Source organism: Podarcis raffonei, chromosome 4 (genome assembly GCF_027172205.1).
Source record: "Podarcis raffonei isolate rPodRaf1 chromosome 4, rPodRaf1.pri, whole genome shotgun sequence".
NCBI lineage: Eukaryota > Metazoa > Chordata > Lepidosauria > Squamata > Lacertidae > Podarcis > Podarcis raffonei.
In genome coordinates this window covers 43,381,525-43,398,940 of record NC_070605.1, presented here as the reverse complement: position 1 = coordinate 43,398,940, position 17,416 = coordinate 43,381,525, and positions in this window count along the sequence as shown.

Here is a 17,416-nt window from a genome sequence, read left to right as displayed (position 1 = left end):
TCGATTCCTATCACTTTGCTTGATTAAATGCTCGGTAGAATAGGGCATCTGAAAATCTCAAAGTGTATGAAAAGAAACTGTCCTGAACTTTCTTACTTTTCATATATAACCATTTATGATCTCTTAACTCCAGGGCAGCTAGACAATGTCAGTGTTGCCACCCTGTCTGCTTTGAAGATGCTCTTTCATTACCCTTCATTGCCTAACAATCAATTGTACTTCTTTTTAGCTTTTTTTGCATTTAGAATTCTGAAAAGCTTTTGTTCACCTTTTAGCATTAGTATGAAATACCTACAAAGAGCACCTATATAAAGGTCAGAACTTTGGTGAAAGGAAGCAATTTAAAACAGAATCATTTTCTGCTATTCTTTCTTCTGCCCTTTCTTACCCACAGGGTATCTTCTAATTATGCTTAGCCTCACAAAGCCTCATGCCCTCTTCAACAAAGTTTATTTCACTAGAGCCTAGTGCACAACAAGTGCTTCCTGCGTCTCCATTTTGGGTCTAAGTCTTCATTTGTAAATATAGAAAGCCCCTATATGAGCATCCCCTTATGCTACCCCAAATCACAGACATTTGCATTAAATTCTTTTTTTTAAAATGCCCCCGGATGGGCATGCAGACACTCCAAGAGAGGACATGTGTGAATGTGTGGCTTCTAGTGGAAACAAGCCCTAGTGGAAACTTCAATATTCATACCCAAACACAACTGAAATTTGCCCCAGCAGGTATGAAGGATGCGTATAAATAGACTATGTTATATGTCTCTTTGAAAATAAAAAAGAGTTAGAAACTGAAAGTACAAGTGGGATTGACCTCAGTGTCAGAACAGTTTGGATTTATCAGGACGTTGCGACTGTCTAAAGAAGCAGATGTTAAGTGCCAGGGCTGCAACAAGACTGGGAAACAGGGAGAGTGGAGGGCAGATTTCCAGCCCTGCTGTTCAGGCTGCTTCCAGCGAATGGCAGAGTTCCACACATCATCTGAAACCCAGGGAAAGGAAGCACAACGTTCATCTTGCCTCAGATGCATAGATTCTGCTGCAGCCACACTGGCAAAACAGTCCACTTCACCAGGAAAGCAGTGGCATCACATTCAGGTCTTATTTATATTTCTACAGGGCTGGAGTCCATAACATGTGACCTGCAAACATGATTCCAGATGATTCATAAAAGATATATTGGTCAATTCTCCCTGGGATACAACAGAACCCGCTGAAAATTACTTATTAACAATCTCGGTTGGAATTGTGTCGTGTTATTTTTCTAGGCGGAAAGCATATGCAGTGTTTGCACAATTCCTGCTAGCAACATGGCCCACGTCTGTTAATCTATGCCCTGCAATTAATGGGGATAAGCTTGTGTCGCAAAAGGCATCTATAAAACCCCAGCACTAAAACCTTTTACATTAGCAAGTATAGCGTAATGCAGGGGTTCCTAAACTGTGTTCTGCTTCATTCAGACCACAGTACGTCCAGAAGACAGTAGAAGGTACATCTACCACATTAAATAGTCATATTGATTTTTACTTGTATTTGTATTGCTTCTTTTATTTTATTTTTATTGTATTTTATTAAATGACCTATGGTGTCCCTATGGGATTCATATTGTAATGCAATCAAATACAATATATAAGAAATAAATGAAATAATAAAAAATGCAATGATGCAGCAGCTAGCACAGGACATTACAATTGCCACCACAGTCAGAAAAATAATTAGGTGGTCTGCCAAGGCCCACTGGCATAATATAAGAACATAAGAAGAGCCTGCTGGATCAGGCCAATGACCCATCTAGTCCAGCATCCTGTTATCACAGTGGCCAAGCAGACTCATCAGCCACAGATCTTGGTTTACTCCCTGCCTATGCGTCTGTCATTCGGCTCTGAATCTATAACTTCTGACTAATGCTGGATCCATGATTTGAGGGCTATTGGGCAATACATCTTGAGTGGTTCTCACTACCTGCCTTCCTCTGGGCCCAATCCACACAGTTGCTCAGAAGGAGAGGTGAGCAGAGATTGCTGCTTCTTGTCACTCACTTATTAAGGAAGGGCAATGACAGCAAGGGGAGGAGCAACAGGGCCATGGGGCTTCCAGGGTTGGCAGTGGACCCCTTGCCTGGGCCAACCCGACAGCAGACATGCAGACGACCCCCTTTCCCCCAGGAATGGCTTCCTCGACTGCTAACCTCTTCCCTCATTCCCAGATTCTGCCTTGTTCCTGCTCTCTGATCTCATTCCATCTCTGGAGACATTTCGGGAGGCTATCTTGACATTAGGAAGCATGTTGAGCCAGAAGCTGTGTGAAATGTTTCTTGACCAAGCCAGACAGAGCCATTAGGCAATCTGAAGTGAGCCGGAGCGGGCAATGTCTTCTTGACTCTTACTATAGTGATCAATCACCCACCTTCTTTTGACAAATATTGAGACACAGCTCCTTACTATTCGACTTGGTTTCTGTAGTTATACCAAGTGTTGACCATTCAAGGCTGGAAAGGAGGGGAGGAACTGGCCTCTTTGATGCAGCTTTTTCAACCTCACTTATCATCTTTTAAACCAAGCCAATTAAAATGAAATTTTAACAGCTTGGGGGTCATAGTAATGAATAGGCTCGCTTTGCATTGGCACCATCTCAGAGCTTGTGGGCTCTCCATAATTTGAACTTGACAGTGGAACCTACAGCAAGCAGGCACCACTTTAGATACAATCATTTAATAGAACAATAGAATTGTAGAGCTGTAAGGGACTCTGAGGGTCATCTGGGAGACTGTACAATTTGAAAAGCATATAAGAGCAAAACAGATCAAACTTGGAACAACTGCTAGGTAATAACATTGTCTCCATGGTGCAAATACTCAGCTATCCAAAGGTGTTTTATCAAAGCAAGAAGGATCTCATTCTCTCTCTCTCTCTCTCTCTCTCTCTCACTCTCTCTCTCTCTCTCTCTCTCTCTCTCTCTCTCTCTCACACACACACACACACACACACGTCCAATTTCCCCACCATATAGTCAAGGTGCAATTGTAAGACTATTGAACTATAACAGCAAGGGAGGGATTTTGTATTAGTTTCTTATTTGCAATTGAGCTCATCTTGACAGCTGACTTTTGAATTAGACGGATGAGCAAAACAATCCAATTTCAGAACGTAAAAAGAGTCACAGACAGGTTGGAACCACAATATAAAGAAACAAGGATTTTTTCATGAAGTCATTTGGGGTTCCATCCCTTAGATTTTCAAAAGTTTAATGATCGCACTAAACTGAGTATCCCAGGAGCGAGGATAGATTATGACCAGCACAGTCCCGTTCAAAGTAATGTGTGTTTTAACTGGGCTAAGTAGAAATGAATTACATCAGCACGGTAGATCCAAGGGAAACGGCTAACCAAATGTAACATCAACGGAGTATGTACAGCAGGCTTCTCCAACCCAGTGCCCTCCATATGTGCCCATCATAAGAAAATAAGAAGAGCCTGCTAGATCAGACCTATGGACCTCCAGCCAGTTTCCTGCTCTCACAATAGCCAACCAGATGCTGATCAGAAACCTGCAAGTGGGATCTGAGCACAATAGCACTTTCCCCTCCTGTGGTTTCCTGTAACTAGTATTCAGAGGCACACTGCTTCTGACTGAGGAGGCAGAGCCTTGCCATTGTAGCAAGTAGTCCCTGATAGTCTGATCCTCTGTGAATCAGTCTGATCCTCTTTTAAAGCCGTCCATGTTGTTGGTGGTCATCATCTCCTCCTTTGAGAGTGAGTTCCACAATAGAACTATGTGTTGTGCAAAGAGATGCTGTCTTTTGTCTGTCCTGAGACTCAGCCAGTGTGGCCACAGGCCAGAGAAATATAGATTGTGGTCCAAAACTTAGAGAAAGTGCCTGCTTGTGGAAGGCTGATGAACACAGTGTGCTGCTCATTTAAACTCAGGATCCTCCTGAAAGATCTGAGGTTCCTTCTTCATTCTAAATGTCCTGGAAACGTGTTCATTCTTAAAAATTGGTCTAAAACTGAGGAGGCATAAATGGCAAGCCCCATGCCCCTTTTCTCCTTCAGCGTTTCTGATACAAGCCAGTACTGAGATAAAGTGTGGCTGTAGCTGCCAGTGAACAAAGGGAATGAAGATTTGCTGCCAACTTAAGAAAACGCCAGAGTTTGTTTCCACTGATCCATATCCAAAAGATTGAGGGAAATGTCTCCAGCCACTAGATCAATGCAACAATAATAGCCAAATCGAACTGTGAGGTGAGCAGCCTCAAGAAAAATTGCAGAATGTCCATCATAATTGGCTCCAGATTCATCCGATTCTTCCCCTCATTATCCAACCATCTCAAGCTACAAGATCACTGTCCCCATTCGAAGCTTGGGTCTCCCAACAGCTTGCTATTTTATTTTTAAAGGAATATCTAAAATATATTCTGTATTAGAATCGTAAGTTTATATTTTGGCCAATATAAAAAAAAAAACCTCAAAACTCAACAACTGGATTTTCACTTTTTGAAATATGGCAACCCTAAGAATCAGCAATGACAGGATCCCCAAAAAGCTTTAAAGGCTGGGGGAACAAGATTTGAGAGCAACACTCTTATCTGAATATTGGGATGAAATATGGGAATACCATTCAAATCAGTTTCTGGACGTTTATGTGAGAATCTCCTCAAGGTCATTGACCATGGGTCCTTGCATTTGGAGCAAAATAGCCAACTCTGCTGACCCCGTCTGTTGGAGAAGGTGTGGGAATTTGGGGAGCTGCTCCAGCCCCATGATCATTTTCACTGCCCCTTTTTGCATTTTTGCCAGCCCAACAAGATGTATTTTGAGATGCAGCTACCCAAACTGTACACAGTACTCCAACTGTGGTCACAGATCTGTATAAAGACTATTGGCAGTTTTATTTTTTATTTTATTGGCCCAATATCTTTTTCCAGCTCAGATGCCATCAGTGAATATGTGAAGTTAACATTGCTTTAAAAAAAAATGCTCCAACTCACATAACTTTACACAAATGTATATTAAGCTGCATTTGCCATTCTGTTGCCTTTTCAGTCAGTCTGGTGATCTCCTTCTGGAGTGCTTCACAATCCCTTCTGGGAGTTAGCGCCCTAAGTCATAGAATCACAGAATTGGAAGGGATCCCGAGGATCATCTAGTCCAACCTGCTGCAATGCAGAAATATGCAGCTACCCTATTTGGGGATCGAACCTGCAATCTTGGCATCATAGGCACCATGCTCCAGCCAACTGGTATCATCTACATCTCACATCTCTCCATTGTGAGAACTGTCCAGTTTATTCCTGATTTTTGCTTTCTACTCCTTAATCAGTTACCAGTCCAGAAAAGGGCATATCCTCATCCCCCAACTGCTACGTGCCTAAGAATGACCTTGGAGCCCTGTAGTTCAGGTACCAGCCCCAATTCAGTAGCAAACCCTGAAGTATTTCATGCTGTGTTCTGATCCCTCCATTGATTCTCCCTCCAGGTCCTTCCACCCTTAGCATCTATTCCAGTGTTCCCTTTCCTCTTGGCCACTGTGTTAAGGCACTATGGCTAGCAGCAACAACAGAAACTATGCCTCATTCTAAGCTCACTTTTCTGAAAACCTTTTCAAGCCAAGTTCGCTTTGCTTTTGGCATTTTCTTGCCTGGAGATAAAGTGGCTGAAATCCACTCCCCCACCCCACAACTATTGCATATGAAAGGAATAAAATGCAACCCCCCTTTTTTGCACTTCACTGCATATAAATAGAGTCACACTTCCCCAAACCATCCCTTCCATTTACTCAGCTCCTTGCTCTTGCTGTTTCCACCCACTGCAAAGATACACACAATAGATGAAGTAGGAAAACTGGTTAAAATAGAAACAGGCGTCATTTATTCCGTATAATCAGCCAGAAGAAAACCGACAGGGATGGGGGAGGTGAGCATAAGACTGGAGAGGACACGAGAATATGGTATAAGATACAGCCTCGGAATTGTAGGTCATGGGTAGGCAAACTAAGGCCCAGGGGCCAGATCCAGCCCAATCGCCTTCTCAATCCGGCCCGCAGATGGTCTGGGAATCAGCGTGTTTTGACATGAGTAGAATGTGTCCTTTTATTTAAAATGCATCTCTGGGTTATTTGTGGGGCCTGCCTGGTGTTTTTACATGAGTAGAATGTGCCAGACTGCGCTCTCCTGTGTTGGAGAAGGCTCTGCAGATTATTTCCCCAGTATGGAGTGTCTCTTGGGTCCGCACATGTATCTGGAGTCTTGCGCAATATTTGGAGACTTCTGGGTGGGCCCTCAGTTACATCAGGCACGTGGGGTTGTGTGAGCATGAACCCTGGGGCAGGACTCAGACCTTAATCTCTGGTTGGCAGTTCAGTGGATGGATGCTGCCTCTAGGGTTCAAGTGTGGAGAGACCATTTCCTCTCCCAGCCTGTTCCTCCAGATACTAGGCTCTTTAGGTCCTTTGTGACTAAACCTTCCTAGTCCTGCTATGGTGATGCATTTGTTAGTTTCCACATAATGAAGACCTTTCTCCTGAAGTGTGACTCAGCCATTTTATGGAATATTAATTGTACAACTGTAAGAATGGTTTTGCTGTTTTTAAAGCCTATTTTTTGTGTTATACACTGCTTTAAGAGCCTCTGGCCGTGAAGCGGTTTTTAACTCCATTAAACAAATAAGTAAATAAGCAGAATCAAATCATTTTGGTGCCAGGCGTTTTGGTACCCTGCTGAAATATTATGAAGGTGGTGCTGTTTTAAGCACAGAGAATCGCCTATATATTAGAAGAGATGCTCTATTGCTCTGTAGCGGTAGCAGCATAAAAACTACAGGGACACTTTAGGATTGAAAAGCGGCAACAATAGGCAGGTGGGTTAAATCATCCCCCCAATACTCAGATGATGTTCAGTATTCATACTCTAGCAACCCAGAAATATTTGGGGTTTCTGTTGTCAATTCGGCCTTTGTTAGCATGCTTCCTGATTCAATACACGTTCACTCAGAATGAATTGCCATTGTGTTCAGTTGGCTTTAGGTAAGTATTCATGGGACCGCAGCCTTTGTTTATCCTCGTGTGTATATTTGCATTGTAAGTCACTGTTGAAGGGTAGGCTGTTGTCACCGAACACTTGCCAAAAACTGAGGCAGACTCTCCCCGCCTCTCCATTAGCAGCCTCGTGTGTGTAATCTACACATCCATTGTTCCCTGGTTCCCTGCTAACAAAGACTCTGGCCAGAAATCCACTGGTAAGTGCCAGCTGAAGCAACGGGCAGTCACCTATGGCTGGTAATGCTGAGTTATGCGCTTAGAGCATCCCAGAGGTTAGTCAGTCTCTACAGGTCTTAAGCTTGCTGAGAGAACAGCCTGGTCTCGTTCCCTGGCCAGCAGTTCCCCCTAGTGGCTAATCAGAACATGCAGTCCTTCTTGAACCAAAATAATCACAATTGACAGACCTTTGCTCCCAAGAAGCTAAAGTCCTTTTTTAGTTTGTTAAGGGTTTCTGGGAGTTGTCACTTTTTGAGGAGAAAGCTGCAGTGCTCAAAATCCTTTGCAGGAAAGAATGTGCTTCAAACATGCTTTCAAGGTAAAAGGGAAAGGACCCCTGGATGGTTGAGTCCAGTCAAAGGCGACTCTGGGGTTGCGGCGCTCATCTCGCTTTCAGGCCGAGGGAGCCGGCGTTTGTCTACAGACAGCTTTCTGGGTCATATGGCCAGTGTGACTAAACTGCTTCTGGCACAACGGAACACCGTGACAAAAGCCAGAGAGCACAGAAACACCATTTATCTTCCCACCACAGTAGTACCGATTTATCTACTTGCATTGGTGTGCTTTCGAACTGCTAGGTTGGCAGGAGCTGGGACAGAGCAACGGGAGCTCACCCCATCTCACGGATTCAAACCACCGACCTTCCGATCAGCAAGTCCAGTGGTTTAGACCACAGCGCTACCTGCTCCCTTTTTAAAGGTATAGATTGTGTGTATGCAGCCTGTGTTTTTAGTCATTGGTGGTCTCCCCTAACAGGAATGCTCCCACTCAAAACTCTGACCAACTTTAGCCAGGAGTCTTGTGGTAGTGTGAATACAAATAAGGAGAACAGGGTGGTGATGATCCCTGATGTAGCCTATAAGACAGAACTTCTTGATGTTGCAGCTGTAAAATTAGAAGCCTCATGAATTACTTCTTCCTTTACTTGCAGTTTGTCTTATTTGGACTTGCCTCTTATCATCACTGAAATGAATTTGTTTGTTCATCTTTTGGAGATTGTCTAGATATGCAGTATTGTTTTGGGATGATCAACCACTTTAAACAAACCAATAAAAGTAACGGAACCAAACTGAAATCCTGGAGAGCTGCTGGGCTAAATGGACCGATGGTTTGACTCATTTTAGGCAGTTTCCAAAGCTGGTGCGAAATAACTAAAGAGCAGCAACCAGATGATTTAACAGAAGGGCAATATGCAATGGCAGGAAGTCTTCTGTGTGACTGTTAACTAAACACTGGTTTCTCTATAGAGCCGTGAGAGTGATCTCTGCAATTGATTCACTTTACCCTTTGTATTGGGGAGCTTATTTTAACTGCTCTGATTCATTGTTCCCGAGATATTTTTAAAACAGCGCACATTTGTTATATCCTGAAAAGGGGGTGTTCGGCCTTTGTGAAAGCAAAATGAGAGGCCAAGGGCTCAATAAAGCCAATGTAGCACAGCTGTGTTTAATAGCGTATATTTCACCACAGGGATGACTAAACACAAGAAACGTTGTTTGTCTTCAGCCAAAAACACTCAATACGAACAGTCCAGTTTTCAGAAACTGCTTCCGCTTTCCTTGGATTTTAGTTTTATTAATTTGCCATTTGCTTTGTCAGTTTGGCTGATTTAGGAAAGGCCTTATGTCTAATATTGTTCAGTTGGGATGATTAATGTATTCAAAAAATTATTTTATTGGATTTATTATCTTTATGTTCTAGAAAGTGAAAACTTGGGGGAAATTTCACACATTATTCTAGAAAACCAGGAGCATTCTAGTCATAAACCACATCATCATCATTATTATTATTATTATCATTATCATTAATTCTATACTGCACTTCATCCAAGGATCACAGGGTGGTTTGCATTATAAAAACATGAAAATGCGTATCATAATAACAAGCAAAATAATATCCCACAGCAGTTTAAAAGGCCATAGATTGTTTACATAGGCAAAGGCCTGGGAGAAGAGGAATGTTTTAGCCTGGTGCCTAAAACATTAGCATGCCTGGGAGCCACCACAGAAAAGACCCATGCTTGTGTTGCCACCCTCCAGACCTTTCATGGAGGGGGCACACAAAGAAGGCCCTCAGGTGATGACTGCAGGGTGTGGGTGGGTTCATATGGGGTGAGGTGCTCCTTGAGGTACTGCCAACTTGAGCTGTGTAAGGCTTTATAGGTTGAAGACAGCACTTTGAATTGGGCCCAGAGGCTAATTTGCAGCCAGTGCAGTCAGGCCAGGATTTGTGTTTTAAATTCAAATCATCTTGCCCCAGTTAGCAAAGGGGCCACTTCATTCTGCACCAGCTGAAGTTTCTGAACCGTTTTCAGAAGGAGCCCCACTTATAATGTGTTGCAGTCATGTAACCTAGAGGCAGTGACGTAGTTAGCTGCTCGGGTGCCCAGTGCAACGTCCTGCAGCCGGGGGCAGGGCGAGCCAGCCATGGGGGTCAGGGCAAGCCAAGGCAGGGCGCACTGCATGGAGCCTCTCCGCAGCCTCTCCCTCAACTATAGGGCAGCTGAGGTGGTGGGCAGACGCAAAGCCCATGCTGCTCGAAAAAGCAGCGCACAGCTTGCAGGCAGGCAGTCTGCCACCTCCCCCTCAGGAGAGACGCATAGCTCAGGCACGTTGCAGGGCTCGCATGGCTCAGGCACATATGGCGCCCAATGCCCCCTGCCTCACCTAGCTACCAGTGGCATAGGAAGGGTGTGTGTAGTGGGTGCAGGAGTTATTTCCCCCCAAAAAAAGTGTCATGAGTCCAATTTTTATTTATTTATTTTAAAAACACATATTTTTGCCATTTTGTCACCCCCCCCTCAGTGAAGACACCCGGAGCGGACTGCACCCACCACACACCCGTTCCTACGCCACTGCCTAGAGGCTACCAGAACACAGACCGCAGAAGTTAGGCTATCCCTGTCCAGAAAGGGCCAGAGCTGAGCCACCAGCCAAAGCTGTTTGTTCCATGTGAAGTGGGCCACGATATAGTGTAACAGATTTTCTGCCAAACATAACACCGGGGGGGGTGGATATGAGCAATCTGTTTGTGCTACAAACCTTTACTCTGGAAATATCACAAGATACTTGCAGTAGTAAGGTCAAGACCTAGTCTACCTACCTGGTTTACCTACCCAATGGCAAATAGACTGTGTAGCATTGTATTCCACCAACCAAATCCATTCTAAAGAAATTCTATAACCGGGCTCAAACCGCAAGGATGAGTTGCTGATAATAGAATCCTAGTTCTATATAGGCAACTTGCAACATTCATGCATTTAGCTTGCGCATTTAATGTGCTTGGCAAAAAACAACAACATTTTTTTAAAGGCAGCAAAAAGGGGATGAGTGTCTGGGGGAGGGAAACTTTGAAAACCCCACCTGCCATTGCATCCAATATGCTTTGACTATATGCAGTTTTGGCTTTATGTGCTATCCCCAGAATGTAACCACCGCAGAAATTCAGTGTTGCCTGAATTACCATAAAAGAAGAAGAAGAAGAAGAGTTTGGATTTGATATCCCGCCTTTCACTCCCTTTAAGGAGTCTCAAAGCGGCTAACATTCTCCTTTCCCTTCCTCCCCCACAACAAACACTCTGTGAGGTGAGTGGGGCTGAGAGACTTCAGAGAAGTGTGACTAGCCCAAGGTCACCCAGCAGCTGCATGTGGAGGAGCAGAGACGCAAACCCAGTTCCCCAGATTACGAGACTACTGCTCTTAACCACTACACCACACTGGCTCTCAACAAAAACAAAAACAACTATTGGCGTCTTTGAGTGCAGCATGGATTGTCACTGCAGCACCAGCTATTGGCTGGCACCTGTGATGTACAGTTAATTATGGATCCATAATTATATAAAATGATTCTTGTTTATAAATGTGTGTCATGTGTGTCATCCGTATACATGTACACACTGACCACCTTTCAATACTTGCTTGAGTCAATGATCATTGAAACTGAACTCTATGCAATTACTTCTAAAACCAAGTTAATATGTAAGATGCACAAACATTAGTCATTCAGTGCCGTGCACAAGATTTTTATCAGTCAGATAAAACAACCATGGGGATAAGTGAGGAAACTGGATGGGAAGCAGGGAAGTGTTTGTTCTGCCATGGAAAATTTAAGACTAAGTTGTGTTTTTTAAATCAGTATATAAAGTGAGCCAGGCTGCATGCTTGACTACCTTTGAGACATTTTAGCCCCAAAGGTAAATTGCTGAGAAAGTTTATTAGCAGCTAAAAAGAGAGCTGCAGAATGAAAGTCCTATTTCAAACTATTGCATTGATTGCTGCAGTAATAGTGTAATATACTAGCGCATAGCTACAATAAGTTAGAAAGACTGTGTCTGCAATAATAATTTGGATTTACTTCCCTGAAATGACCCCAGCAAAACTCTTTTTCTTTGTTTTGTGTTAAAGGATGGTGGACGGACTTGGGTTGAAGAAAATTGTTTCAAACTGTTTTTTGACATTCTGTTTTAATTGTTGTAACCTGCCCTGGGACCTTGGGGTGAAGGGCTATCAAATAATGATGATGATGGCACCTGATGAAATGTGCAGGCAACAGGTGCAAAAGGAAGTGGCAGGGCACCTCCAGAAAAAGCACTTTTCTTTTCACATGATCATGTGGAACATTCTTTATCTATTTAGATCGGCATTCAGCTAATGCCAACTGCAAAATAAATTTTAAAAACTCAGGCAATCAATATCATGGCACATTAATCAACAGAACCAAGGCCATATAACTTCAAAGTAATGAGGTGGCCTGAGGATGTCAGATGCTCTGTTTTCCAGGACAAGATCTCTGTGTGGCATGAATACACAGTATATATATATATATATATATATATATATATATATATATATCCTTAGTGATTTGGCAAATCTTAATGGGTTCATTTGAATGTCACTGTTTGCTACATCGTTGTTGGTTATTTAAAAGAAGATCTCAAATAAATATCTCCACAATTTTAACGTATATTAGAGAATGTGATGGCTTTCCTGCACTGCTAGACGAATGAGGTCTCTAGTCCTTATTATCACTGAATGTCATGTCACATTTAAAGATGGAAGGAAGCCATAAGCCTGTCTCTCCAAATGTCAAAAGTCTCTCAGTTGCCCAAATGGCGACCTTCCCCTGCCCTGCTTCCTTCATTAAAAGATGACCCAAGTATGTTCTCTCCATCTGTTTCAACCTCCAAGCCAACAAGACAGCTATTACTTGCCTAAAAATACCCACCAGTTAAACTCATAAAGCTTATGCATTGCATTTCATATTTAAGGGAATTTGATATAGAAATAACTAATCAGAAATACAGTATGGACATGGACAGGGGATAGAAATGGAAACAGTATTAAGAAGCTCATTCAAGTTCTATGTATAAATAAGTAACCATTATTGATGAAGCATTATTGAACTAGCAAAATGAATTTCAATAGGGACACATGTAAGGTTGTACACATAGTCAGGGACAACCAGCTGCACCAATATAAGGTGGAGGACACCTAGCTTGCCGGTAGTACATGTGAAAATGATTTAGGGGACTTAGTAGACCACATGAGTCAACAGTGTGATGCAGCAGCAACAAAAAAAAGCTGTTCTGCCTTGGTGAGACAACACCTGGAATACTGTTCAGTTCTGGGTGGCACAGTTTAAGAAGGATGTTGACAAGCTGGAGTGTGTGCAGAGGAGGGTGACCAAGATTATCCAAGGTCTGGAAACCAAGCCTTCTGAGGAACAGTTGAGGGAGTTGGATATGTTTAACCTTGGAAAGAGAAGACTGAATATGATATGAATATGAATATGATAGCCATCTTCCGATATCTAAAGGGCAACATAGCCATAGTCAGGGATGGTGAGAATTGTAGTTCAAAACATCTGGAAGGCACCCCTGTTCTGGACCATCTTTCCAAATCCCTTGCATCCTTCCCATTGGAAAGCCAAGTTGGGTTCAAAATGCTGAAACTACAGTAAAACTAAGAATAGGGCAGATGATGCCTCAACCCCTTGTTCATTTAGTTACTGTGTGTGTGTGTGTGTGTGTGTGTGTGTGTGTACTGTTTATATATACTGTGTGTGTATGTGTGTGTGTATATATATACATATATATATACACACACACACACATATATATATATATATACACACATATATATTCTCTCTATATATGTGTGTGTATATTCTATTTTAAAATCACTTTTGAGATGGGATGACTAAACTATGATACTTTGAAAATGACTAACCATTTAAAAATGCATTTTGCGACTTGTGATTTGTTTTATTTTCAGCTCATTTCTTGAATTGAATTTGCCTTTTTAGCTAACTGATATGTTCAGCTCTTTTTTTTCTGGATAGTCACTGTCAAGTTAGAAGCCACCAGCATATATGTAAAGCTAGCACGCACAAACACACACACACATACCCACACCCCATCCAGTTTTGTTTTGTTTTGTTTCTGTTCCAGTGTCGATCACCGTACACTAAAGTTGGAACTCGCTTATTAAGGCTGCATTCCTAAACATACTTATCTGGGAGCAACTCCCATAGAATTAAATGGAACTGATGTAGACATGCATGGCAGTGTGCTAATTGTCTAGTCTTCTACTTTGGAGAGCATCTTCCAAAGTTTACAGAGACTACATGAAATTTTATCCACCTGAATAGTTTTGTTTCATCTGAAAACTCAAGGGGTTCTTGGGAAGGGATGGATTCCCCTGAGCTCTGGAAGAGAACAGGATAAAAATGTAATTAATAAATGTAATAATAGCAACCTAGCTCTTTAAGTTGTACAAGAGCTTCTAGACCTTGGGGATAATTTTGTTCACTCTGCATTTTTAAACATTTTAATTCATGCATCCCAGACGAAGGCTGTGTATACACTCCTGTTTATTCTGCATCTTGTGCTCCCCCACTACTGGTTTGGAAAGTGGTGTAAACATGGCAGTTAACCACAAGCCATATATATCCTGTATCCTGTTTTTTTTTAAAAAAATGAAATACTACATGCTGCTGCATTTTCTCCCAGTTTTGATATGAATTGAAAAAAGAACAACCTAGCTGCATTTAAGCCAATAATGTCTACAGCCTAATACACAAATCTTTTTAAACTTTGCAAATATAATCTTTTTATGTTTTGTAGATCTCTGAATTTTACAGTAGTTCTTGGCTCACTAAATGTACCAAGATGTATAAAATATGTATAAAGTATGTATTTTAGGATAAAATCTATTCAGAAATGTGTGTGTTGATATAAGATGCATATTTAAGTACTATTTTAAAAAATAGTATTTATTTTTTTAAATCGCAGATTGATGCAAAAATAAAATGGAATGAACAGATGCAAAAATTACACAAACTGGAAATAGATTGATCTGTCCATGTTTAACAGGAATGTTTACAGAAAGAAAACCCAGGAACTAAATTTCATATACATATTAAATGGAAGCCAGCTAGTAAATTTCAGCACTTTTCAGAAGAGTTTGCAGAAGTTCATGACAGATGGAAAGTTTCAAAATAGGCATGTGCTATTTTGAACAAATACTTTAAAGAAGGGGTCTGTGGTTGACAGAGAAAAACTAAAGATCTCAACAACAAAACCTATCTGCAGTTACCTTGCTATGGAGAATCTTGCTTGTTAAAATAAGGTTCTTCGACATCATATAGGCACTTAATTCTCTAGCAGAAGTTGGAATGCTTTTTATTTTCACTACATAGGGTTATTGGCTCGTTTCAGAGGAGTCCCTGCTGTTTGCTATTGCAAAGCCAAAATAGAAGGAACCAGGCAGAGATACAGAGATATAGATGGGAAATTATTTGTGCTGAGCCACTGACATACTGAGGCATTGATAACAAGTTCTAGTACTGCTTCCTATCAAAGGAGGATGGAGCCAATACTGTAGTAATTTGTCGTTATAGAATGAAATATTTTCCCCAATTATTATGGGTTGGAACTAAGACTCCAGCCGTAACCTTCTTGTGCTTTTTTACATTTTCTTATGTTGTGTGTCAGCCTGTTCAGGAATAAATAGTGTCTTGTTTTGGACATACAAAGTGAGTAACCTTGCTTTATACTAAAAAGAACAAGGTACCAGTGGCAACAAGAATGATATCTGCATTTATACGGACAGGCATACCAGAAGTACCACAGCAGTCACCAAAGAGGAAGGAGATTACCCCAGAAGCAGAGCTCATGAGAGTCACTGACAATTCTGAACTGGGACATGTGGGGCCATTCACAAAAACTGCTGATCAGGAAGTCAAGAGACCCCAGTAATGGACAGAAACCCCACAAGCTAGAGAGACTTCTGTGTTTTTTCCTGGGGGGATGCAGGGGTACGCATACCCCTAAACATTTTGTGAATCTAAATTTGGCCTCATTGGGGAACAGTATTTCAATATGAGTAGGAAAATGAGAGTAACCCCTACACATTTTTTTAAGAAAAAAAGCACTGCCTACACCTGAGGAGAAGTGTTATTCGTTATTTGTCCTTTGAAGGACTTCATGTGAGTTGTGATTTAGGTGGGGACAGAATGTAGTAATTAGGAATTATAGAGTTAAATAGTGGGAGGAATTCAATGCCACACTTGTGATCATTCCATTAGACCGATCATTTCAACTTGCCAAATGGAACAATCCCCCCATCTCCTCCCCAGTGCACATTTTTTGGGGTTCTTCTGACCCCCAAGCCAATTTTGGGGGGCTGCAGGGAGTGTATGGAGGAAGGATGGGGAAGCCTTCTTGTGCAAGCAGAAGTCCTTGTGTAGAGGATTGGCTGACAGGACTCAATAGGTGAATGCCGCTCTATGTCCTCAACTATTATTGGTTGGAGCTAAGTCTCCACCCTAGAAAATGCCCTCTGGTGTTACATTTTAATAACACATTATTAATATTACAAGCAATACATTAAGATATACATTCCTTAACTCTTCCTTAGCATTCTAGATTCAGGTAGGTAGCTGTGTTGGTCTGACACAGTCAAAATAAATTAAAAAATTGTCCAGTAGCACCTTAGAGTATCTAAAGAAGTGTGCATGCACACAAAAGTTTATACCCAGAATAAACTTAGTTGGTCTCTAAGGTGCTACTGGACAATTTTTAATTTTTTTTATTTTCTTCCTTAGCGTTATAAACCATGAGTGTAGATCCACCCTGGGAGTGATATTTGGACTCCCTATATCAGGATAGGGAGCCTTTGGCCTGGCAGCTGTTGTAGGACTACAATTCCCATTATCCCTAACCATTGTGACAGAGCCTGATGGGAGTTGGAGTGCAATAACATCTGGAGGGTCACCAGCCATGACAGTTATGTTGTACCTCCAATGTTAGAGGCAGTATACCAGTTGCTGAGAATAACAATTGGAGAGGCTGCTATTGCATTCTATTTCTGCTCTTCTGCCACAGGTTTTCCATCCCTGCCTTATATGAATAGTCCCAGGTAACAAACAAACAAACAAACAAATGTTCAAGGTGAAGCACTGGCATGTTTACACGGTCCATTTGGGGGTTTTAATCTATCCTGTTTCTGTCAGCCATAAGGGATATGTATGTGTCACCTAGCCAAGAACTTGAAAGGGTCTGAGATGGGAATTCATTCCAAGATAAGATGTTTCAGCTCTTGAAACCAAGAGGTACCAGGCAATTATTCATCTGGGCAGAACACTTTCAAGCTAAATGAACGAAATTAACCCTGAATACAAAGCCTTGCATGTTAGTTTTGTATATGTAAGACTTACTTTATTAGATGATATTTGGAAGTCTGACATCCCAATGACTGAAGAGTAACTATTGGAAGTCAGCTCTTCCCACAAACCTGAGAAGATTAGCTATTTGTATCAGCAACAGTGGTGGCTTATGACTGTGCCAAGGTTGGGTAATTGTATACATTCAGTTTTGAATACTTAGCTTTGCTGATTTTAGAGGAGAAGACTTGATTAATATGCATGGGTAATTTGTTTGCTTTTTATTAGAGATCACACATACAACCTGGGCTATGATGGAGGGAGGGCAGAACATTACACCCCAACAGGGTTTCTCACTGCTCCCCTCACAACTTGGGTCCAAAGCAGCAGGCAGTCGTGCCCCTGGTCTCTTGGTGCAGCCTCTCTTCACCAGCATGCATGGAGTTTTGCCTGCTTCCACCTTCTCCTCCCCAGCAACACTTGCAGAAAACAACTGCTCAGT